We start from the raw sequence: 26,627 nt of genomic DNA on the forward strand, positions 1-26,627 counted from the left end.
GGATTTTTTATTTCATTAAGTGAACTCTTAGTTCCGATATAATTATTGAAAATTTCATTCGGTCTGTGCTAGATAATATTAACTGTATTTTCTCAAGAGTTTTAAAAATAATTTAATAATCAAGAACAACGATTTTTAAAAGTTATGTCAACAGCTAGGCATCAACAATATTTATGGAAAGGTTTGTCACCCGTAATAGTTGAAGCAGAAAGCAGCAGTACCTTGTATATTTGAAAATATCTTTATTTATTTATTTTTCTTTAAAATGATATTTTAAAAAAATTGAATTTGTTTAAAAAAGGAAAATACGGTACTTGTTTGTTATTGCGCTGCCACTTTTTTAATTTTTTATGGACTTCTTCAGATTTCATGAGAAAATGAATGTTAACATTTATTTAAGGTAGAAAAAGTACATCTTTTAATGAAAAATAAAAGTTACAAAACCAGAAGTTTACTATTTTTTGAACAAACATGAGAGTTTCTTGTACAATTAGTAGCTCTCTTCAGCCGTACCTTTCAAAGTTTGCTCTTTCTCATTTAACTGATATTTCAAAAAGGACACAACCCTAAAATTAATAAAGTAGAAGTCACGCATAGGTAAATTTTATTTCTCCCTATACGACAGCTGGCAACACCATACTCAAGGTTGAAATCTTTTAACGGTTGAAATGTCTTTCTTATGCACTAGTGCTATACCGGTATATGTTTGTCTCTATTATGTTAACTATGTCGTTTTCCAAGGACAAATATGTGTTTATTGTTGAAATTTATTGTGCATATAAATCTTACAAATGAGTGAAAAATGTGAGTCGGATAAAATATTCCAACTCTTCAATTCCTAATAAGTTGACAATATCGTGTTTGATTAATAGGAGTGTACACGATCGGAAAAGTACGGGTCAACCATCACTGTTAACAATAGAAGTTCTGGAAGGTGTTAAAGAACGTTTGACTCGCTCACCCGGAAGATCTCTCAGAAAGTTATCTCCATTGACTGGGCTATCACTGTTTACAGCTTTCAGTGCTACTAAAAAATTACAATTACATACTTATTGCATCGGTGTCGTTTAAGAACTGAAACAAGTATTCCGTTTACAATATTGTCGGTTTCGTTCTCTTACTAAAGACAACGGTATTGAAATTTTGGACTGTGTTTATTTCAGCGACAAATCATGTTTATTGCAGTATTAAATTTACACGAACAAGAATGTTGATTTCAGCAGGATAATGCAATGTGTAATACTGGTAATGAAAAGCTGAATATGTTACGGGAATTTTTTGGCCATTGTCTAAGTGTTATGACCTCCAAGATCCCCAGAGCTTACACTAGCAGATGTTTTTCTTTGGTAATATTTAAAAAGTGTAGTTTAAAAATATCCTCGTACACTTGACAAATTGAAAGCTAATATTTAAAGTGAAATTTCAAACATTAAGAAAAGCGGGTACAAATGTTATGAAAGTGTAGGAACCTGCATTGGGATCACAGGAAATCATTTTGAAAATCTATTGTAAAGTTATTAAAGGTAATTTGAATATTGCTGTATAAGTATTTTATTAACATTAATATCTTTGTAATAAATTCATGTCGTCTGACAAAGGGGGTTGATCCTTTTTGAAATACCTGTTATATATATATATATATATATATGTGTGTGTGTGTGTGTGTGTGTATGTGTGTGTGTGTGTGTGTGTGTGTGTGAACCTCTGGGGTGGAGTTATAGTATCTCAGCCTTTCATCTGAAAGAATTTCCATTTTATACCCCAGTGTAAAAGTTTTTGGGTTTAAATGGTGAATTAATCATCAATCGGTTGATATTTCAACTGATCACATATTATTTTATTAAAAACTATTTTTTTCTGTTCATAGATCTTAGAACTGGACCGCAACAACATGACATACCTGGAAGCAGACTCGATAAAATTTTTAAGCGATGCACACCAATTACAACAAATTTCATTATATAACAATCCTTGGGCCTGTGACTGTCAGTCAAAGGACTTCTTAAGCTTCATTCAAAATCATTTTGTAAAAGTAAGAATCGTTTCAGATTATTTCTTTGTCTCCAATTTTAACAATTATTACAGATCATGAAGTCCTAAAATACCATAAGTTACCTGCAGCAGGTTGTGTCGGTATTTATCTTACTAGTTAGTGATTTCAGACCGATTAGTTTTTACTAGAGACCGGATTATATGCGACATAAAAAGCTTGAAGTATGCGTGCAAATATGCATGAAAAATGCTTAAAATATGCATAAAAGTGTCAAAATATACAACTTTAAATAATAATAAAAATAGTAATTTTTAACTTTATTTCAAAATCAGCATACAATTAGTAAGTAGTTGAATAACATATCGATAAATTCAATAATTAACAATTAGTTAACATTTTGTTACTTTTGTAAACACAAACAATCAGAGGTATTGTTTCGCTGCTGCTAAGTGTGCTCTAAGAGGCATGTCGCTAATAGGTTTGGCCAGCTACAACATAAGATTTCATTTATTAACAAGGTACCTTAATGAAAAATATTGTAGTAAATATAGTGAAAATATGCATCATCACTAGACTTTAAGGAAAAGTTGCTTTATAGGTACGGATTTTCAAAATTTATAGCCGGCTTAGACATGAATCCCAAACCTATGGCGCATATGGAGTTAAAATAGAAACATACACTGCCTAGGAATATCTCTTTTCAAAAGAAATTTAACAAGGCAGCAAAATATACCGGTACTAAGTATCGATAAAGATGATCTCATAAAAGATTCAGATCCTAATTCATCCCCACCAGCAAACAGTTTCATCGACCAAACACCATCATTTAAACAAAATGGTCAGCCAAAATCAGCAGAAATCATAAGTCGGTGCGCATAGTATTTAGCGTTTAGGTACCATAATTCTCAAATAAATTAAAAATAAGTAACGTACATCATTTAGAGAATGCTGCTCATATAAAATTTAAGATCTAAGGTAGGAATTAGATTAAACAACTTTTTAAGTTTTATTTAAGTATATTTATAGATGTACTTTAGGAATTTTAGATTTAATCATTCGTACAAATATAAACAAAAATAAAAGAAAGAAAAATTTTACTTTATGTTAGTTAGATCTATCTATCTATTACATATGTATAATAATTTATTAATTAGTTTTGTAAATCATAATTTTTAATATGATATCTTTATGATAAGCCACGTTTTTAGTATAGGCATAAAGTATACTTTTTTTTTTAATTTTATATTGTCAGTCTGCAAGTGGATAAATTAAACCTGACCAAGTTAAAAATATAAGATATATTCTTGTAATTTACAACTAAAATTTATTTTAAGACTGATTAGTTTAAAATAATAATTGTTTATGTAAGTAATACAATACGATGTGCTCATTTTAGAACTTAAATGAAACATAATTGTCAAATTTCTAATAAAATTGCTATCAATATTTCACTTTTTATTCTTTAATCAACTATTGCAAGCCATATAGAAAAGGTGACATAAAGCAGAAAAATTAACCTTGCAAAACTAATGCCGACTCCAAATATCTGGGATCATTTGCTTAGCAGAAACAAAATATTACAACCTTTATGTATCTGATTTATCAAACTATGAGTCCTGGGGCAGCACCCAAAAAAAATATTATTTTATCCCAGAAATCTCATTTCTTAATACCTTGATATTTCATCTATTTAGGTAAAGACAACAACACATCTTTGGAAAAAAAATAACTACAATACTTTAGTAGTTGAAAAACTAAGCTTTTTTCCCAGTTTAATCCTGTCACTATTAACTAATTTCCATTCAACTGAATTCAAACATGTAATGTTTGAATATGTTTGTATAACAGGAAATTTAATTAAACATAATAATTAAATACTTAATTAACACTGATACTATTACTATTAGTAATAGTATTTTAATTAGTTGATATTAATTATCCGGTAATAACTGTTACTTCTAGAAACAAATATGTGACGGCCATTTTATTATTAAGAGCCCCTATTTATTAAATAATGCAATTATTGCTCACCATCATGTCTAAAAATCACACATCATTGTACTTTAACACTTAAGAGTGCTGTTCCCGTCATTTGACGGAATGACATAACTACCGAGAAATGCGGATCACGTCATTTAACGGAGTTCATATTTACTTATTATTAAGTGTAATATCCCGTCAAAAGACTCGATTCATTCGACCCAAAAAGGTGTAACATGTACTGTTTTTTAAATAATATATATTACAAACCGGTTATATATAACAGGTTTTGTTAGCTGTTCCCTACTATTTTTTATAATACACATACACCAGCAGAATTTAATAGTTAAGCACGTTCTGGCCAGTCCTTTCTATTTCAAAGTGCGTTGTTGTAAATGTAAATGAATAATACTGTACTAGTTCGGTCAGAGAATGGAGTTAATCATTTTAAATAATAAGTCATGGAGTAATCGTGAGATATTAAAATCGAAAAATAGTTGTATTGTTTTTATGCAAAATGCTAACATTTTACCTAAAGAAAAATCGGTACAAATAAATGGTGTTGGATGTAAGTGACGACCATGAGAGATGGAGGTGTAGTAAAGGTGTGTGTCGAGTAAATGTGCAGTTGCATACTAATTCATGGCAGACTAATATTTGTTGTAACTTAACTTATAAAACAGTTGCGGTCAATTAACAGAACTAACTGAAAATATGTCCTAGCTGTAATCATAAACTAATGCATATATGTATTGCCTTTTTTTGGGGTAGAAGGGTTGTGAACAACAGGAAAGATCATTACTGACTGAACAACAAAACCAAATGAACATATAATTAAAATTTATTTAATTCTGTTTAAATTAGAACAAATAGAAAACATAAATTTAACAAACCGAATAACTTCAAAATATTCAGACACAGCATATGATTGGAAATACTCTGCTACTTTGTTATAATATTAGTAAAATTACAGTAGTATATTCAATGAAATAGAAATGTTTCCCAAGATATAACATGGTCTTTTTTGCTCACACTAAACAGATCCTAAAGCATTTACAATCAGAAAATCTGTTTTATTTAAAATGCAGATAAAATAATCATGAAATGCTAATTCGATAAACAGAAATTTTCTAGTGAGAAATTATGAATTTTTATATGCAAAGTCTGTAATTTATTATTTACAAATTTTTAATCTATCTTATAACGCGATATTTATTTTCATTTTCAAAAAACACACACATATTTTCATTTATTCTATTTCGAATGCAGAAACTTTATAAACATACTTTTGTTTTAAAAATCATCTACTATTATTAAATGAAAATTTATATTTTTAATGATTCAACATGCATTAGCATTTAGAATGGAAAGTTTATTTTAAGTAATTTTGCGCAATAACTAGATCAATTTAATTCTTTTCATACTTTAATATATCATAGGAAATATGCTTAGTATCGGGAGAAAAAAATCTAAATGTTGGAAAGCAGGTTTGGCCAGCAGGTGACATGTGCAATTTTAAAGTCAGCAGCGTGTTATCACAGTAGTCTAACCGATCAGCAAAATCATCGATACATGCTCAGATGCTAATCCATTCTGTCAAGAAGTTGAGTTAAGGTTAAACTTTTTTGAAGAGAGGTTGGAGATAAATTACCAAGGTATGACAATACTTAATGCATTCATGTAACACTTGGCTGAATTTATTTTTAAATGGAAATATGGTCACTATAAAGAGACTATACTACATTTTCTATGCTATTAGTCATTTGAATGATGGATGTCACCTCACCTTACAAAGAATACCATCAGTCATCTTCAATACCAGAATCAGAGTTCGATTCAACTCTAACGACCATTAAGGTTAGTTTATGGTTTATTCCTAACCTTAACCCTAATTTCCCAACACAGAACAGAACAGTAAACTGAACAAATCTCAATAACTCCAAAAACTGATTACTAATCAACTAGAGTACTAACATGGTGTGGACTTACGGGTCACCCGCTATCCAAACATGCTTTCGGACGTTTAGATCCTAAACATCTTCTACAGTAATATGTGCTTTGTACCGCAAATTAAGTGAAAAAAAATCGGCAACATCTCGCTGATGAACCAAGTGTGTCTTTTCCAAACCCTCATCCTGCCAATTTTTTTGTATGGAACAGAAATCTGGACAATATTTAAGAAAGACCTGAGCAAATTTTAAATGTTCCAAATGCGATACCTACACCAGATCATCAGTCTCGCTTCATCGCATTAAAAATGAGGATATCGACCTTTGCTGTGAACAGTAGCCAACAATCGAGGAACAGATTCAAAAACAGACTGCAATGGTTTGGCCAAGTCTGCAGAATGTGTGGAAACCAACTACCATACAAACTCCTCTGGCATAAACAACCCGCCCGTTGGAGAGTCCAACAAATAGCTCCAAAGAAAACATGGATCAAGCGCATCAATGATGATATAAAAAACAGTAGACTAAACCTTAATGAGGCCAGGACAACAACAGCTATGGACCACCATGCGTGGAAGTGTTTTATTTGTTGAAATCAGAAAAACATTGGCATCCGCAGCAGCAGACAGACAGGCTTAATAGTCAATTCGATCCAAACGCCAGCTAGGGATAAAAAACCCAGTAATTATTTTCTGTGAGCAAAATTCAAGTTACCATTGAAAGTTATTTTTTTTTTTATGTTATACACATCCAGTAAAATAAGATGTATGAGTATTACACAGCCACATGAAAACTAGACAGTGTAATCTCCAGAAAAAAACATGAGATGTGAGTACACAGTCATACCAAAACAAGATTTGCAGAGGGTTCATTTTTACTTATATAAATACTTTTGCTTCATTTTTTTTATTTTATTTGAAGAATGCGTCTTTAAATACCCAAAATGACACCCTTGAAAGTTTTCACCTTTAAACTACTGACCTCTCAATAGTCTGGAGTGGTTCAAGGAACTAGTCTGGGCTGTACTGCAATTTTTTGTTTGATTGCTGCAGCAGTGTGTGATTAAGCATTGCTGTATAACAGGGACATGTTATAAATGACACACCAAGCTACCTTGATCTCAGTTAAAATTTCACTACAGCATGCAACATATATATCACTTCATAAACAGAATCATCGTACATAAACAATTTATAGTTATAAAATAGAAGGTAAATAGATTATAAAATGGAGTGATAAGTTAAGAAATAAAAAGCCAAAATACAATAGCAAGGATAGCTTAACCAACATCTTATCTCCTGATACGCCTAATTGATATTGTAATATAAAAAACAAGAATATTCCTATTAAAAAACATGCCATGGCTGGGAAATATCAAAATTAACAGATTAGAAAATATCTAAATTAACAGAAAATATGAAAATGCCTTAAAAAAATCAACAGCTCCACTTGTCAACAGTCAATACACAAAGAAAATTTTGTTAATGTCAAATCACAATAGTCATAAGTAAGTTGCAACTTATAAATTACAAAAGATTGCCAGATTAAACTTTTTTATCATTAGTGGAGGTAGATGCAAACTTTGCTTTTTTTTAAATTTCTGCATCAAATTACTCATTAAAACATCAGTGTTATGTAGATTTTACAATTAAAATCTTATCTATAGTTTTATGATTTACTATAGCTCTGAACTGGGTTCTATCTTATTGACCTTGTAAAGAACTCTCATACTCAATGTTCAAAATTGAAGAAGCTGATATTTTAATGTATTTTAAACTATTAGCTGGTATCATCTTTTTCCCACTCAAGCCCATTGCATGTAGATCCTTTGCAATTTCTCCAGAATCTTCTGGCTGAACGTTTCAGAAATAGAATACCAAAATATTGATAGTTACATAAATTTTTTCCTGGTTAAAATAACAGGTGTTTAAAAAAGGATGCAACCACTTTGACATGTATTTATTACAAAAATATTAATGTTAATAAAAGGCATACAACAATATTCAAAATTACCTATAATAACTTTGCAATAGATGTTCAAAATGGTTTCCTGTGATTGCAGTGCAGGTTCATACATATTTCATAACATTTGCAACCACTTTTCAGAATGTTTGCTTAGTAATGTTTGAAATCTCGCTTTCAAGTTGTCAAATGTATGAGGATTATTTTTAAAAACTAAGGTCTGCTGGTGTAAGATCTGGGAGGCTACAACACTTTTGATATCAAACTATGGCCAAAAAATTAATCAAGCGTCAAAAAATATCCGTCATTTCATTAGTAGTATGACACGTTGCGTTACCCTGCTACAACCAATATTCTCATTCATGTAAATCTGATGGCAATTAAGTTGCAATAAACCATACCATCTACAGATTGTCAAAAAATAAAGGGTTATAACACAATGCCACAAGATCGCACACCAAACACCAATTTTACATACGTGTAACATGTGTGTTATGGTAACCCATGAAACGAGTGAAGATTTTCAGCGCTACATATCCGGAGGTTTTGGCTTTAATGTAGCTATCTGAGGGAAACCATGCCTCATTACTGAAATAAACACGATCCAAAATTTCAATACAGTTGTCATCAACAAAAGAACAAAACTGTAAACAATTTCCACGGTCTACTTTCTTTCAGTTCTTGAACAACACAGATACAATAAGCCTTTGACACGAATTTTTTAGTAGCCCTGAAAGCAGTAGATAGTGAAAGCACAACCTGAAGATAACTTTCTGAGCGACATAGTGGGCAAGCAAGTCAGACAACATTCTTTCACATCCTCCAGAACTTCTACCTTAACAGTAACAGTCATCCTGTGCTTTGCCAATTGTGTACACTTCCCAGTCTCACAAACGCAATACCTTATTAAGAACTGAGAATTGGAAAATTCTATCCGAAACTCGCCTTTTACTCGTCTATAAGATTTATATGTGCAATAAGTCTCAATATTAAACACAATAAGTCTTTAACACAATAGATGAATTTATACGGTAAAGCACTTGTGCATAATAAGGATGTTACAACAGTTTTACAAGTTGTTAACTTGAGTACATAGTTGCCAACTGACAAGTAGGGAGAAATAAAATTTACCTAAGTGTGACTTCTATCTTAATCTAAGGGTTGTATCCTTTTTGAAAACCCTGTTATATTAAGAGGTAAATTTTTAATAAAAAAAATAGTGGGGAAAACAAAGCTTCTACAGAAAACAAAGGTAGTCCTAGAGAAGGGTTGTGGGTGCAGGAGCTGATCTCCAGCAAAGCCAGCTCGTTCATTGGAATCAGACAGAGCTTCCCCTCAGTGGCAGTTGGCAATCATTATGTTCAGTTCATCATCATTTAAAGCACTAATATAAATCAATGAACCGACAACCTGCTTGTTCTTCATACTGTAATTTCTAACAAACAAATATAATATGGCATCAACTTTGTTACTATCATCCATATGCAAACAATGGAACACTTTTAATTAGATTGAGATATTTTTGGGTAGAAGGGTGGTTTTTTCATATCTGACAACCATTTTCTCTTATCTCACTCTATGGAAACATCTAATAAATGAATGAATCCATATCATCATAACTACTGATCTAATGAATAATATGTTCTAAAAGAACTAAAATAAACTAAGCCTTTGTACCATTATCTTCCTTTAAATACTAAAATTGATTTGCTTTTTTTATATGTATAAATACTGTATGTTTTCAACCAACTACCTCTTTAATAATTTCTCTTTTCCAACAAGGGAAACCAAAAAATCAAAAACAGTACAAAAACATAAGACCTCCCTACTCTAGATTCAATATAAATAAAAGATTTGAACACACAACCACATTCAAATGAATGAACTGTATAAAATTAACTCTCTACTTGGTACTCCTCAAAATTAACTGGTACTCCTTGAAAAGATTAGGGAAAAGTTTGTATAATGCACCATCAACAGTAATTCAATAATTTTTTTTTTAAATGCATTAGTCATAATATTTTACTCTAATGATGAACACAATTTCATCTGCAAATTAAGCACAAAAGAATTTGCATTTACAAAGTTAAAATGAGAATTTATCAATAATGTAAAAAATTATACACATGCCCAGGTTACGTTCAATGTGTTGAATTAAGATTTACTAACAGAATATGGTTCTTGCTGTGCAGCAGTATATTAAGTAATATCAAGACAGTGATGAAGTGGTATATAAGGACAAAAACATTCAAGCAAATTTTCTGTGGCTGGAAATCCTACCAATCCAAAATCTTTGATGATATTCTCTCTGTGCAACTCATGCATGCATTACGGCTGCACAACACAGAAATAAAGTGATGTATGTGTATTTGTTCAGTGGTGTTAACTGTGTTCATCATAATTGTCATATTTGGGGTAGCAAGAACCCTTATGCCATTCTACAAACACAATGTGATAGCCTGAAAACTAATAAAAAATATTTTTTGGCCACTACAAGGTAGGTTAGTTATATACCAAATATAATCAAAAATAGTGATGCATTGATCATTTGTTGAATTAAAATGGAATGCACCAGCAATATATATTATTTACAGAGTAAGTAACTTGGCTTAAGTGAAATTCAACTGAGTTTAGTTAGGTTTAGGTCAAGGTTGAGTTAGTAACATTAAATTTGTACAAAATACATTATTTTCGATTAAATAATGTTTGTGATATATAATTATGAACTCGACATAATAATTGGTCAATTTAATATTTAAGGTTAATTAGATGAAGTTGATGAGCAATACAAGCATTAGGGTTATGTATTTGTACAAAGTTCAGTACACAGAATCATTAGTTACCTAACCTAACCTATCAATTGAATTTTCAAGTTATTTACTTTGTAAAACAATGTATTTTACAGTCATGCACTGTTAAATTACAAAATATTTGGAGGGTACTGTGTAATTTAGAGGGATGTAACTTGTGAGAAAGGAGTTGATGAAAAATCTCAATTGTAACGAATAACTTGGTTCTAAATGTATATTCCATATTTCGTCAAAACTGGAGGTGAAACTGTAATTGTAAACAATTACCCTATGACTAATTATACATTATTATTGATAAAGCATATTTCACAATTGTTTATTTGCATACATTTTTTAACAAGTTTTCTAACAAATTTTATAATAGTTTCAAATAAATGTAGAGCTACAGTCAACTGATCTGGTTTTCAGTATTTATGAGCAAATTCTACTTTATATATTTCTTTCAGTTCGACCATGTATCCTTTACTGAATTTACAGCACCTTATAAAGCCCACTCTTTTGACTAAATTTAATTTCATCTTTGGCACTTCTAGTGACAGAAACCAATTTCCTAAATCTAGCCAAAGTAACATTAAAAATCTTATTGTGAAAGTTTATCGTGATATACAAAATAATATCCCATCCTTCACATTTTATGATAGGAACATTTCTTTAGTTTAAGGTTCTTTTTTTTATCTACTTGAGTGGTATGCATTAGATAATGGCAGGCAATCTGATTTGCAAGTTTCAATGGTTTAATGATTTTAAGCTAAATTTTTTTTGATGATTAAAATATAATTATAAATTTTTCCCTCTACTTATTCCTTAATTAACTGAAGACTTAACAACTGAAACAGTTTTCAGTTTCAAATTCTATGAAATATTTTTAATCCTTTCTGAGATTATAATGATAATTTCAATTCATTTTTAACTGTTTAGCATCCAGCTCTGTGCTTGTAATATGTGTAATGCTTCAATTCGACATGATATTAAGTGAATTAATTTGTTAAAAAATGAGTGGAAACAATATATTAAATGTGTTATGTTAGTTATACTGTTTTCATTAAGTTGAGAATATATGTTTCGTGAATTTATCTGAACACTTTGGGTTTGCTAACATTTCACTTGAATTACTAGCTGAACCAGCTTTATAAAACATTATCCCCACAAACAATCAACAAAATAAATTTAATAAAACAAAGTTTGAAATAAAACAAAACCACTGTAAATTAATCGAATAAGTACAACAATAAGAAGCACAACGCATAATACATTAATGTTAACCACTGAAAAAAAAACATAGTTGGGTTAGATTTACAAAAATATTTCCAAGTAAAATTATTTTCATCAGCCTACTATTATTTTGTTAACAATACGAGGCTTTCAAAAATCAGGTCAATAGTTCTGAACTCACTAACTTGAAAATTTGATGACCGACAGTCGTTTACAAAATGTTTTAAGGTGAAAAATTAACTAATCAAAGTCTAATGATACAAAACACATCAACTTACTCTTTGCGAAAATTTGTTAAAACTCACTTTATAACAACTTAACAAAGTACCCTCTGACAACAGCCTAAAGTCACAACAGATACCAGCAACGCACGGGAAGAAGCGACACAATGCTTTCTTATCCATTGTCAACATTATTTCTATAAATGTTTCATAACAAAATGGTATAAATCTCTGAAAAATGTTTTAATATTCAAAAAAATATTTAAAATGTCAAACCTTCAAAGAAAAAAATACATTTTTCAGGAAAAAACAAGGAAATACTAGTTGAGGTTATATTAATATATATACTTACTATCCTAAAATAAATATAACTGTAATAAGAACTAATCTGAAATTAAATATCTCAACAAAAAAATTGTCTTCGATAGTATTACAGCTTTGTCATGTTGGTAATGATAATAAATAAATATCAGCTGATATCCAATGTAATTCCAAAATTCTTACGAATTTTGGCATTATATTATTAATCGAGAAGTCATTATTACTTTTTTTTAATTATGACGAAACGAAAAATTTGATTAAGATTATATTTTTAACATCTTTTAATTCAACGTTCCGTTCCATCATGACTACAATTTCATTAAAAAATATGTTTCTTTTAAATTACTGAAAATTGTTACGTTCTCGCTTCTACTTTTAGAACCACATAGTATAACTAACTGATTCATATAATTTCATTGTTGAGAATTTAATCACTAAATCTGTTATAATTTTCTTCATATAATAACGATTTAGTTTGACCCTACAAATAATAGGGCATTGGTGATATATCTATTGGCTGGAAATTTTACATAATTTTTTTACAATTCTTTGCTTAAAAAATATAGTAATTTATTTCTAAAAAAAAAAGAAAAATGTATTAATTTCTCCACAAAATTAGGTTATGAACTAATTTAATGTTTTAGTTTGACCAAAAAAAGAAAGGTTTTTTTTCTAATTATGTTGTTTTTGGTAATAGTAATATTTATTCATTTGTTAACTATTTACGGTTAAAATAGATCTTACACTATCCTGGTACGCAAATGCTGCGTAAATTAATTATATATTTTTCTACTGAAGTTTAACTGGTTTTTCATTTAGCTAGAACCAGATTAAGAAACTGACATCCTGAGAATGTAATTATTAAAGTTGACTGCAGCTATTTAAATTATTTTTTCCTTTAGTGTATAAAAAATACACAAAGCAATAGTAGCCATAATCTGTGATTTAACAAATAATGGCCTACAACATTTATTATAAAGTTTGTTCTATATCATTAATTTTTTGACACAGCAGCACTTCACAGATATGCGGTGGTGACTGGCCCCAAAACTTAAGTGTGAACTCTAATTTATATAGCCTTGAAATGAACTGCTAATTTCAGAGTATCTCAAAATGTTATTAGTAAATTAAACAAGAATTAATAGTTTAGTACATAAAAACCTTACAACAGTTGTTCAAGAGAGGTGGATCTAAACAAAAAATGTAAACATTTAACTTTGCCAACCTCATTTTCCAGCATCCTTAAGTCAGGCAATATTTTCTTTTGCATCTCTTCTTCGTTTAATACTAAACTAAAAACCATTAATGCTATGCACCATTAAATCTTATGCTGAGATTTATTTTAGTTGAATTAATAAATTAAAGTTGTATTCTATCAGGCTACAAAACTGATTTAAGTCATTCATTATAGCACTGAAAAGGAATGAACCTAGTATACACAGTATATCAGTATAGTATACTGCAGTTAACTATAATTCTACTAGTACAAAATTATTTGTTTTTTTTTTATGTGCTGAATGACCTGATTGTATACACACTCCCTACTTTTTTTTTACTAGTTCATAATTATTAAGTTTCCCTATCTTTTATTAAACGCATCATTTAAATCTGTAATAAACCAGGAAGCATGTGAAACAAGAACATTTTTTTAACAAGTCAAAGGGTTTAGATTATAGGTGGGAACAAAATAGAAGACCATAAAAACATTTTTTTTCACAAAATTTACCATTACCCTACAATCTACACCCAAGAGATACAGGTAATTTATTTTTATCTTTTTTGAATAACATTCCCATATTATTTATGTTTTAACAAAATGATCAATTTAAATATTGTTGAAACAGATTTACAAATATTTTTTCCTAGTTTGCTCTTAATTGCTGACTGCAGCTTTATATTTACTTGGTATATTTGCAAAATAATTCTTATATGCTTTGTTTTACAGTATAGCGCCTGCAGTATTTATTTAAGCTTATGTATTTATCTTTGAATGCCGACTGGTCAAATGTATTAACAAACCACAAAACATCAACAAATTTTTTAATGATCTGTCTCAAAATCTTGAGCCATTTGTTGCAACCCTCTTCACAGACTACACAACTGTATCTATATTTGAAAATAATTTAAAAGGAATTGAAAATTTTATAACATCAGGCCAAAAAATAATTCACTGGATGGATTGTAAACATTTAATTTTAATATGGATAGAACTGTTGCACTGTACTTCTCGGATACATATTGATGTCATGGGAATAGAATTTACATTAATGATAACAGTACTATTTTTGTTATCCATAAAGCAAAATTTCAGGGTGTTCCATTACATTATTTTTGGGTGAGGTGTTAAGTTCTTATGGGATGATCAAATTAATTTTGTTTCTTACAAAATAAAACCATTCTGTTTTGCTTTAAAATGTCTTAACCTTGAAACGGTAATCATTATTAAATATATATTATGCTTACATACATCTCCATCTAAAGTATAATTATTTTTGTGGCTCCATCTTCTTTAAGATTCAAAAATGGGCTGTCAAATCATTATCTAGTACCCACAAGTATGAATCTTGTAAATCAATTTTTAGAAATAAAAATGTTATCTTGTGTTTATGTTCATGAATATGCGATCATTGATAAAAAGAATTATCAGTTATTCTTAAAAAATAACAATTTCCCCTTCTACCAAACCACACATTGTTGAAACTCAACACAATACTTCGGCTTATCAAGAAAGAACCTTATTATCCTTCTGTTTTCATTTTCAATCAGTTAACAAACCATTTAAAAGATTTCCCCATGAATGCAAAGAAATTATTTTCTTTCTACTGATTTGAATATTGATATAATAAGAATAATAACAATTTGAAATATGTTATATTATCTAAGCATGTTAAAATTGTATAACCTGTATATGTGTGTGTCCAATAACTAAATTATATTTTATCTTCACAAAGTTATTAGAAAAGTTGAATTTATCTATGTATGAATTGCCTTAATCAATTGTATGTTTTATATTATATTTTTAAATGTTTGAATTTTATATATTATACTATTTTAAAAAATGTTTTATCTTCAAAACATGTGTTTTTAATTTCTACTACTCTGAAATCTGATTGAATATTTATATTTAACTTCCAAAGCCAGAAAATATTCTACTATTACCTTTTTATTTAATAGAGTAATAATATTTTCAAAGATGCCCTGCATCAGTTCCTGCATGCAGTATTTAGTAAAACATTTTCTCATAAGTTTAAAATAGCCAATTAACTTTATCAACATTCAGATAGGAGTAATATGAATTATTGCTTCTGGTTTGACCGTTACAGTCAACCTGAAATTAAATTATTCTCTATAGAATAAAGTCTAATTTTTTTATTTACTTTAGTAAATTCTTTAATTAATGTATCTTTATATATTATATATAATAATTTTCCAAAATGCCCTGTTTCTACATTACTAATAATGTATAATTAATTTTAATTCTACTCATGTCTTGTTGCTTATTAGTTACCTTTTTTTTTGTTTTTTAATAAATGATGTGCTACATTACTGATATTTTTTAAATATTTAATTGCTCTCATGTGTTTTTGAAAATATATTTTTAAGATTTGCATGTCTTTCCATTATAAATGTACTAGCACAGATTTCATTTTATTCTATAAATTTCATTCGTATTATATCAGTTTTAAATATGTTGCAACACTGATGGTAAAAACCCTTGATACGTTCTAGTATCAGGTAAGGCTAATTACGTTTGTGCGCAACATATGCTAAAAATATAAATAAAGCCTTAAAAAGGATTCTGATGCTTACTTTTAAAACTGGTATTCTATTTAAATTATAAATATTTAAATACTAAAATAGTTTTTTTAATTTCTATTTGCTTATCTAAACCTTGACTAAATTTATGTAAAACTATTATCTTCAATTTTAATAATGCTCTCATGATTTCAATCACTGAATCTGTTAAGTTAACTAAAATAAGTTTGTTGCCCTAATACTATAAATAATACTAAGTCCAAAGTTGATGAACAGTAGTTAATGGTTTTGCTTTATTACAAAATCAGCTTCCATGAATATTTGAATTTGCAAAATCAGTTAGTATTCAGTTCAATTTCCTTTTTTTCCTCTTATAATATAATGTTAAGAATATCAGTTTTAAAGGTAAAACAGCAGAACCTGTTTTAAGGATTTAACAATATGCACATAAATGTCACTAGCCCTACCCAATATTAGAACATACTAAGAATTTGGAAGAGAGCAAAACTGATAGTCACTAATGCAGCTTTGGATAGACTTGCATTCCAGAAGAACTTCTATTTCAGCAACGATATAAACCTACAATTATTGTCCCCTTTAACATACCTTGAGAATGTTTAGTGTAATCTGACTTCAGTTCCACTGTATGTTTGTTTATGCCACTGTGGTTTTCAATTTTGTGCATTAAATTTCCTGTGAGTTTGTCAATAACGATATTTTATTAGATGGTGTCACAGGAACTTTCATTTTGTAATTACGAGGCATATTCATAAAGTAAGGGCAGTCTGATCAAACTTACAGTTTTAGTTTACTACATATCTACTTCACTTTTCCCCATAATCACCATTCAGTTCTAAGCACTTTTTGTAATGCTGCACTGCATTCTTTAATCCCTCTGCATAGAAGTTCACCCTCAGGGAATTGAACCAGTTGACAATGGTAGCCTTGAGTTAGTCATTTTCAAACTGTCATTTCCAAGCCGCTTTTTCAAATGCAAGAAGTAGTCGCTAGACGCAAGGTCAGGACTATGTGGAGGGTGGTCAAAAAGTTTCCAAAGAAAATCTTGAATCGTCTTTTTGGTTAAGGCAGCAGTGTGTGCATTGTCGTGAAAAAGGATTATGCCAAACAACAGTTTTGCACGTCTCGATTTGGTAAGCGTTTTGCAGTAAATGTCAGCTGTAATTGTTGATCCACAATCCATGAAATCAACCAAAATGGCACCCCTTCATCCCAAAAAACTGTAGGCAACATTTTTCAACTCTAGTACAGAGATTGCTTAAACTTTTTCAGTTTTGGGGAACTTCAATGGCAATTTTACTTGTTTTTGCTCATGATAGTTGACAAAGAAAATTTGATACTATCTATTTTTTAAATGGCAAATCAAATTTAAAAAGTAATATTTTTATAATTTAATAATATATTTGAAACAGTTATTACAACATTCATAGTCATTCTTGTGGTCTTCTTTACAGACTAGTGTTGTGAATCTCACCTTTGCATCGGCTTATGTTATTACTAGCAGCTTTTTTGAGTTAGGCATTCATGTACTTCGAATGCGGTTAAAGTATGCTGGATTTTAAATAGGCTTATTCATTTAGGGCTTGAAGCTATCAACTATCAGTTGAAGCTTAACCAAATTTTCTAATTGTTTCTCCTTATAGAGTTCTGGTCTCATACTTTTAAGTCACCTCCCATAATGAATTCAGATAAAAATTAGAGCTTTCGTGTAATACTTCAAATAGTTTTAACTAATCGCATTTAAAATAAAGTTAAGAGATATAACTGTTGGGGCAAGTTACAAAAATAAAATTACACATAGCTCGTGTTTGCCAAAAGAATATTGGACTTTATTTTTTAACAGAATGAAATCAAAATTGTATAACCATATTTATACAATACATAAATACATTATCACATTTTAATGCTTTGTTAAGACTGCACAAAATCTCCATGTGCGAAATTTATATACAACAAACCTTTGTAAAGTATAGATAAATTTGTTACCTTTAATGTTTCTTTTATTTACACAAAGTATATAATAATACAGAGTATAATGATAATATCTTATTATTTAACGGACGATTACCTTACTATTTAGCAGGCGATTACAGTTCAATGAAAAACACTAATATCTTGCTATTCACTTACACAGGATGTAATCTGGACTATCATAACAAAGTTTAACAGATTACTGTACAAAGAAAAACATTAATATCTTGATATTCACTTGCACAAAATATAATCTCACAATCGTGGATTTTATATAAGTCTACATAAATTCCTTTGAGTTTAATACTTTCATAATTAATTGAAACACACTTTTTAACAAGAAAACTTATAAAACTTTAACAAGACAGCTTAACAACAACTTGAGAGAGAATGTATCAAGAGAGTTTATTTTACAATGTCGTCAAAATACATAAAATTGAAAGAAAAAAGATGTACATGTGTAATTATGAAAAAAAATTAAAGAAAACAATACAACAATCTCGGAATGTTTTTTCCTCTTCTTCATTAAAAGTTCTTATTATTACTATTCAAGATATAAACACATGAAATAATACAGAGTTAAATCTTAATAAATAATCAATACTGAAGGCTTAAATGAAAAAATCAGCTGAGCATATAAATAATGTATGTTGAATGGAATGCATAAATTTCAGTGTATGAAAAATTTCTTAATTATAATTGAAATATTTATTACACTGAAATACTGTTAAATTTTAGATGAAAACAAGTCAAACACCAAACAAGTTGAATTAACTGATAACCGCTTTATGCATTGGCGTAAACATACTGGGGGGCGAGCGAGCAAAATCAAGCAGAGAAGACCAGAGGGTGAATCTTATTCACAGGAAGGAAGTTTGATATGAATACCTATGCATGACTGGGATCCGATGAATGAATACTATAATAACAGAGAGTTTAATAGAGGTTCTGGAGCAGAATTTGTTCCATGATATATCAGTCGGTTTAATATACTTTCAATGCGTATTCCATTTGCTGCTGTACAACGAAATAAATATTCGAATGGATTTATTAAAAAACTCCTTATCTAAAAGATTCCAAGAATTGATAACCGCTAAATGTAATGTTGTATTGATCGCATTGAATTTCGATAAATATCGATATATACAAGATAAACTAGCAGTTATTACTAATGATCTTAACGATACGTTTGGAACCGAATGCTTTTATTTGGGTACAATTTACTTCGTTTTATTTTCTTGGATATTCTATTTCTGGATGGAATTATCCGCCCGAGTTTCTACGTTGGGTTTCTGTTTTCGCTGTTTTATCCCGACATGTTATTTAATTTCATCGCATAATTACGCTACAAAAGTCAGCAAAAATGTAAGTAACTTATAAAATGTTTAATTACAATTGATGTTTGTGTAGCGGTATTTGTTGTTTTTTTATTTTCTAGTACATATTAAATCTCTTTAACTCACCGGACCGGTCTAAAGGTAACTCGTAAATCAGCTGATTTCGAAGACGTGAGTTCTCAGGTTCAAATCTTAATAAAGATAGTTATTTTTATACAGATTTAAAAACTAGATCGTGGAATGTCTGCCTCCGTTGCGCGAGTGGTAGCGTCTCGGCCTTTCATCCGGAGGTCCCGGTTCGAATCCCGGTCAGGTATAGCATTTTCACACACGCTACAAGTCATTCATCTCATCCTCTGAAGCGATATACCTAACGGTGATCCCGGAGGTAAAAAAAAAAATCAGCTGACTTCGAAGACGAGAGTTCTCGAGTTCAAATTCTAATAAAGGTACCTTTATTAGAATGTCGGTGTTCTTTGGTAGTCGGGTTTTAATTAACCACACGTCTCAGGAACGGTCGGTCTGGGTTTCTTCAAAATTACACATTTACCGGTACGGTTATCTTACATTGATAAGTCGTTAATGACTTTAATTGTTGATGTCATTATAAATAAAAATAAGATATAATGGGTTTTATACACCGTTACCACATATATGCCTAATTTAATATCGGCGGACGAAACGGTATAGCAACACAGATGTGAACTGGCGCACAGTATACGGACGCGATGATGCGCTGATATGCTGGTGCGCGCGCGCGCTCGCTCGCGTGCGCTCGCGTGTGTGTGTGTACTTTTATTGTTAAATGTTCACTTTTATAACGGTTATTATATATATTATTTTATTTATTTGTTACCACATATATACCTAATTTAATATCTGCAGACGACAACGGTAGCAACTCTGATGTTAACTTGAGCACGGTATATGTACGCGCTGGTACAAGCATCACTCTCGCCGCGCAGATGACCGCGTTGATCTCCCACAATAGCGACGCTGCGGCCCCATCACTCTCAGGCTCCGATAAAAGAGCGTGCACGACAGTGAATTTTCAATTCATCGTCGATCACCACCTGAAGAAGACCAAGAAGGAGAAGTAGAAGAAAGTGAAGGAAGACAGAATAAGTTCCCTGGCCGCACAACGTGGGACCTCCCGGGGATGCCAAGATCCCCGCCGGAGCAGGGTAGGTATGAACGTAACATGATAGGTATGAACGTAAATGAAGTGTATTCTTGTACAGTCTAAGTTCAACCATTCCTGAAATGTGTGGTTAATTGAAATCCAACCACCAAAGAACACCGGTATTCACGATCTAGTATTTCCGTATAAGATAGATAAGATAAGATAGATAGATAAGATAGATATCCGTATAAAAGTAAAACTGCCTTTACTAGGATTTGGATCTTAGAAGTTTCGACTTCAAAATCAGCTGATTTGTGATGGGTGGAGGACCAATCTCGTGGAGTCCAGTGGGCTAAATAAGGTATTATTGAGATATTAAAAAAAAAAGTTGGCAAATTATTACTTGACCTTCCTGGATACACCAATAAAGTCATACAATATCTTAAAAGGGAATTGTTTAAAAATATTTAAAAAAATAAAATATAGCTTTTATGAAAGTAATGAAAAAAAATCTGATCTGGACAAGACATGACTTCCTTGTACGCCTATTAAATTACATTTACATATTTTTTTTAAAATGAAAAGTACATAAAATTTTAATTTATTAAAAACTTCTGATATTTATTCATTTTTTTTTTACTATTATTATTGAATTATTATTTATTGTAATTTTTTTTTGCAATTAGAAGTTAATAATTATTAATAAATCAATATATTTAAATTTAAAAAAAGGAGATGAAGTCTGATTCGAACCACTCTACCTTCTCATTGTAAGATCCAAATATTTCATTAATTAAACTTTTATTGGGCTAATAACTTTGGAACCAATTTAAATAAGTACAACTTAAGATATATAGTTGAAAAGCTCTCAATGAGGGCTTATTACTGTATTAAGAAAAATTCCTAAATCCAATTTTTTTTGGATTTTGGGTTTTTTGGATACTTTTGGTTCAGTTGATTGCAATCTAAAGGGTAGGTGCACAACTAGATGTTACATCAGTTCTAAATCCAAAATTTCAACATCCTACGGCTAATCGTTTTTGAGTTATGCGAGATACGTACATAGAGACGTCACGCCGAAACTAGTCAAAATGGATTCAGGAATGGTCATTAAATGGATTTTCGATAGAAATCTGAAAACCGTAATTTTTAGCGATCATAATACTTTCTTTACTTCAAACAAGGAAGTAAAAATTGGTTATCATTTACGGTTCAAAATGTAATATAGGTGCCAAAGCTACTTTAATTGACTTTTAAGGGATGGAGAAAAATACAACAATAAATGTAATAATAAAACTTAAAAAGAGCCAGAAAACGAAAAACAGAAAATATATTTTCTAAACGTGGGGAATAAATTTTACGAAAAAATATTTTCTAAAAATATTCATTTGTAAGTTAACCTAAAACATTTTTTTTAAATAAAGTTTTCCTAAATCGATAACCGATAAATAATTCCTAAATCGATAAATTATCGATAAATCGATAATAAAGACTAAAATAAAAAAAATATATTGTTCAAAAAATTTTTCTGCATTTTAGGCACATGTTAATAATAAAAATAAAAAAAACTGTAAGCATTTCTTAATAGCTCTGTACATGAAAGTAAGTACATGAAGTAAAAACTTTCAAAAAAGTTTTGAAAAATATTCAAACCGAAGGGAGATAGATCTAAAGAACAAGAAACATATATTTTAATTTCAAGAGGGGAGGTTGATTTTTGAAATAAAAATTTTTTAAATTATTTATATGTGGATTGTAGGCAACAAGTATGCTTTAATAAAGCTTTCTCTAAAATGCCTCAGAAGAAAAGAGAAATAAACGCCTCACGATAAACGAATTTTTAATACCCTCCCTTAAATGAATTAAAAAAAATAATACGATCAATGGCCTATATATAGAAATATTTGTGCCAAATTTGAAGAAAATAGGTTCGAAGACTTTTCGAGAAAAAGTACAGTAACTTCGGTTGCACTGGGAGATGGAATTTTTTTTACCGTTGTGAGTACGAAAATTTCATTTACTTAAAATATATATTTATATATTTCGAGTGATTCAAGACTATGCGGCAATATCTCAGGAGATGACTCTATAGTTAAAAATAAGTTCATATAAACATAGGCCCGAAAACGCTTTGTTAGCGAGTTACGGCTAGCGAAAGATTTCGCCTGGATTTCGGTTTCCCCGGAAAAATTAAAACTTTCTGAAATTCTGGTAAGGTAAATTAAGGACCGATTTTAGTTATTTCTTATGGTTTTTGACCTGAAAATAATTAAAAAATTAGTCCTAGAACTGTACATCCATTAGTTTTAAAGATATCTGACGTAAAACACAAAAATTAGGGGTAAAAATAACACGTTTTTAGGTTTAACGTAAGAAAACTTTGTTAAATAGTTAAGTTCTATGTTTTTTTATTTGAAATATAAAAAATCTAATTCTGAAAAGATTCATGTAAATTACTTAACAAAAAACTGAATAAAGTATATTGAAATTTAACTTTACTAAAAAACAAAACAGAATAAATTGTGAAAAAGAATTTTAACAGCATGAAATAACTAATTTTGGCCATAGGCTGAAAACAACTTTTAACCTAAAATGTAATTTAACTTTGAAAACTATGGAAAAACGACATTAAAAAACTGATGCGGATATCACATGACTTCCTTGTACGGCTATTAAATTACATATACACAGTGTTTGCTGCACTTTATTTAAACTTGTTTCATATGAAAGTGAGATACGATCCTGCAGTTCTTTAATAACGTGGACAGTTACACAATTGATAAAATAATAGTTCTGATTAACATCAAATATTTATACGATTATTAATTCAAAAATTTTTCATGACATATTAGGATAGAGTAAAAGTGCCTCTATTACTCGTATTACGAGATTAGCATTATTTATATCTTCGTGAATTACTGATTAACAAAATTTTTAGATTTCTGATGTGTAGTATAAATAAAAGTTAATAATAATAATTAAACTATTCCGTTTAGTGAACTCCTGTATACCGGTTATAAATGTAAATTACGACCTAACGGTTAAAATATTCAGTTTTTATAATTGGATTATTTGATGAATAATCAAAAATGAAAAATAAACAATCTTACAGGAAAAATAAAGATAACATGAAGAAATATATCTAAAAAAATAAAATGTTAAGAACAAGGGAAGAATAAAAAAAAATTAAAAGAATATGATAAATATAAACAGAAGGAAGAAAATGTTAAAACCAAAGAAAGAATAAAAAGATTAAGACAGGATGATGAATATAAAGAGTGAGAAAATTTGAAAACTAGAGAACGTGTTCACAAATTAAGATCAGAAGAATTATATCAAACCAAAGAGCGATTAAATGATTGGCAACAAAAAACAATTTTGTTACGTTATAAAATTTTTGTGTTTCAGATATCTTTGAAACTAATAGAGGTACAGTTCTAGGACCAATTTTTAAAAAATATTTTCAGGTAAAAAACCATAAGAAACAACTAAAATCGGCCCTTATTCACCTTCCCTTAATTTCAGGAAATCTTAATTTCCCTGAAATCCGACCGAAATCTTTCGCTAGCCGTAACTCGCTAACTAAATGTTTTTAGACCAATGTTTATACAAAAATTTTCAGCTAACGAGAGATTACCGTATAGTTTTGATCACTCTATATATAGGCTTATATATAAAATTTGTGGCTGGAAAATCTCAAAAATTACTTTATCAATTTTATTAACATTTAGATATGCTGTAATAGCGTACTTGATGTTTTGCATGTGAAAATTTGATGTTTTTTTTTTTTTTATTGATTTTTCTATTTAACCTGTTAAAGGCCGTTAACCCAATAACGGGGATTTAAAAGACTATTTGTTTGCCGCCTGTAAAATATGAACCGATCGTTCTATTCATAAGCTGTTATTATGGTTGGAAAACAGATTTCAATCTTTAATGTTACGTAGTTTGTATCTGTACATTGTAAATGTAAATTTTGTTATAGAAATTTGAAGTTGCATCACTGCGGCCAGCAGAGGAAGCCGGTCGTGTGAATATGCTTATGAAGAACAACCCCCACTGCAACCTCGTACGTTAGCTTTGTATTCAATTTCAATCGTTCGTTTTCGTAGAGCGTAGCGACATCGGGATCATTCGGTTAGTGTTATTTCTAACAGAGTTAGTCGAGTTACAAGTGGGAGGGTAAACGTTTGTCAACGTTTACGCAAACTCTTGTGTAGGTTTAGCCTTTTCTCCAAAAAGCTTGTACCGTTACTCAATGTATAGAACAAAGATAGGAGAATGAGAATAAATTGTCACTTTATATCACTCCAGCAGGGTGGGGCTGAATTCCATCATTTTCGCATTGTTGCCAAGCGATCCCACGCGTCCCGGTCTCGCCATTCACGTTAGTTTTCATTTTATGTTACTCAAATTTGGCCCGATTTGGACCAAATTTATTTTTTTTTAATCTGCGAAATCTGCTTTATAAAACTGTGAAAATCTTTACTCTGGAAAGGGTTAAACGAAGAAAGTCACGTATTGTTTCCGAATTTTTTTATGCTTGTCGGATTTTCAGCTGTAACATACGTAAATAAAATTGCACAGACATACGGTTCAGTTTTTTCGAATCTATGAATCTTTTTCTATAACTTGTATTTTTTTTCTATTTTTTCCGACTATACATAAATGAGTAGTGACAAATTACAATTTTTCGTGCACGTAATTAGTAACTCGCGAGAGAAGACTCGCGACCCATGCGGATTTAGAAAGGTTAAGATCGACAACAAACAACATAACCTTAATTTGAGGTTATATTTTGCATTGTACTGGTGTATTTTTCATACGCGCTTATGCAGTGTCACAGTGGGAGTAATTGATGTTTGTATGTAGGGTCTAATCAATATTTTTAATAGTTTTATCAAATTACGGTTATAATAATTTATTTTCTTAAAAACAGAAAATATATTTTAATATTGAACAAAATAAAAAAAAAATATAACTTCAGTTTTTTCGTTTAATTTATATCTTTCGCAAAAAATTATACAAAATATTTATACAAAAAATATTATTAAAAAAAACAATACGAAAAGTCTATCTTTTCATTTTTTTCATTATTTTAAACATTCTTTCGTTAAATTAAAAAAAAAGAAACGTTAATGTATTAGTATTTTTTTTTCGTTTAAATAACAATAATAGTAATAAAAAGTCCTTAATTTTCGCGGAAATAAATAAATTTCCGGCAGAAGAATAAGCTATTTATATATGTGATACATAAAAGATTAGTTGAGAAATATTTTTTTAACATAACAAAAAAAAACCAATATACTTAAAAATAACATGCAAAGTAATACGATAATTAAAAAAAGAATACATTTTATAAGGCAACCTTAAGTTATTACACTAATAAAAAAAAAGAATAAACTCAGGTCAAGTTTTTTTTAATATTAAAACAAAAAAGAAAGGTCAATCCTGCAAAACACACACACACACACACATAAAAAAACTAGTATAGTCTATATTACTTCCTGATTCCTTTATGAAGTGTAATGTCAATGCCACCTAAATATAATATGTCGTTTATAAAACAAAATAGTGAACTACAGCTTAATGATTTCATTGTAAACTTCACATTGTATTCTAAGTACAGGTTATCACGTGTTAAATGAAGCAAACAGGAAATACAAAAGTTTTCTTTTTATTATTTTAATTACACGAAAGATTAAATAAAATGTGCTAATGTAAAATAATAATAGATTAGCATTTTATTTTTAATTAATGAAGGTATAATCCTATTAGAATATTATTTTTTTAAATTGTTATTTATTTGATTGTAAAAACCTGTTTTATATATATATATATATATATATATATACATATACTAATTAAACTCTTACACGTAAACGCATGTTTGTTTATAAAACTAGTTAATAAAATCGATGACCTTGATAATAGAGATGTTTACAAGGTTTAATTAATAAAATAATGTAATATA

The sequence above is a fragment of the Lycorma delicatula genome, chromosome 12 (genome assembly GCF_047948215.1).
Source record: "Lycorma delicatula isolate Av1 chromosome 12, ASM4794821v1, whole genome shotgun sequence".
Taxonomy (NCBI): Eukaryota; Metazoa; Arthropoda; class Insecta; order Hemiptera; family Fulgoridae; genus Lycorma; species Lycorma delicatula.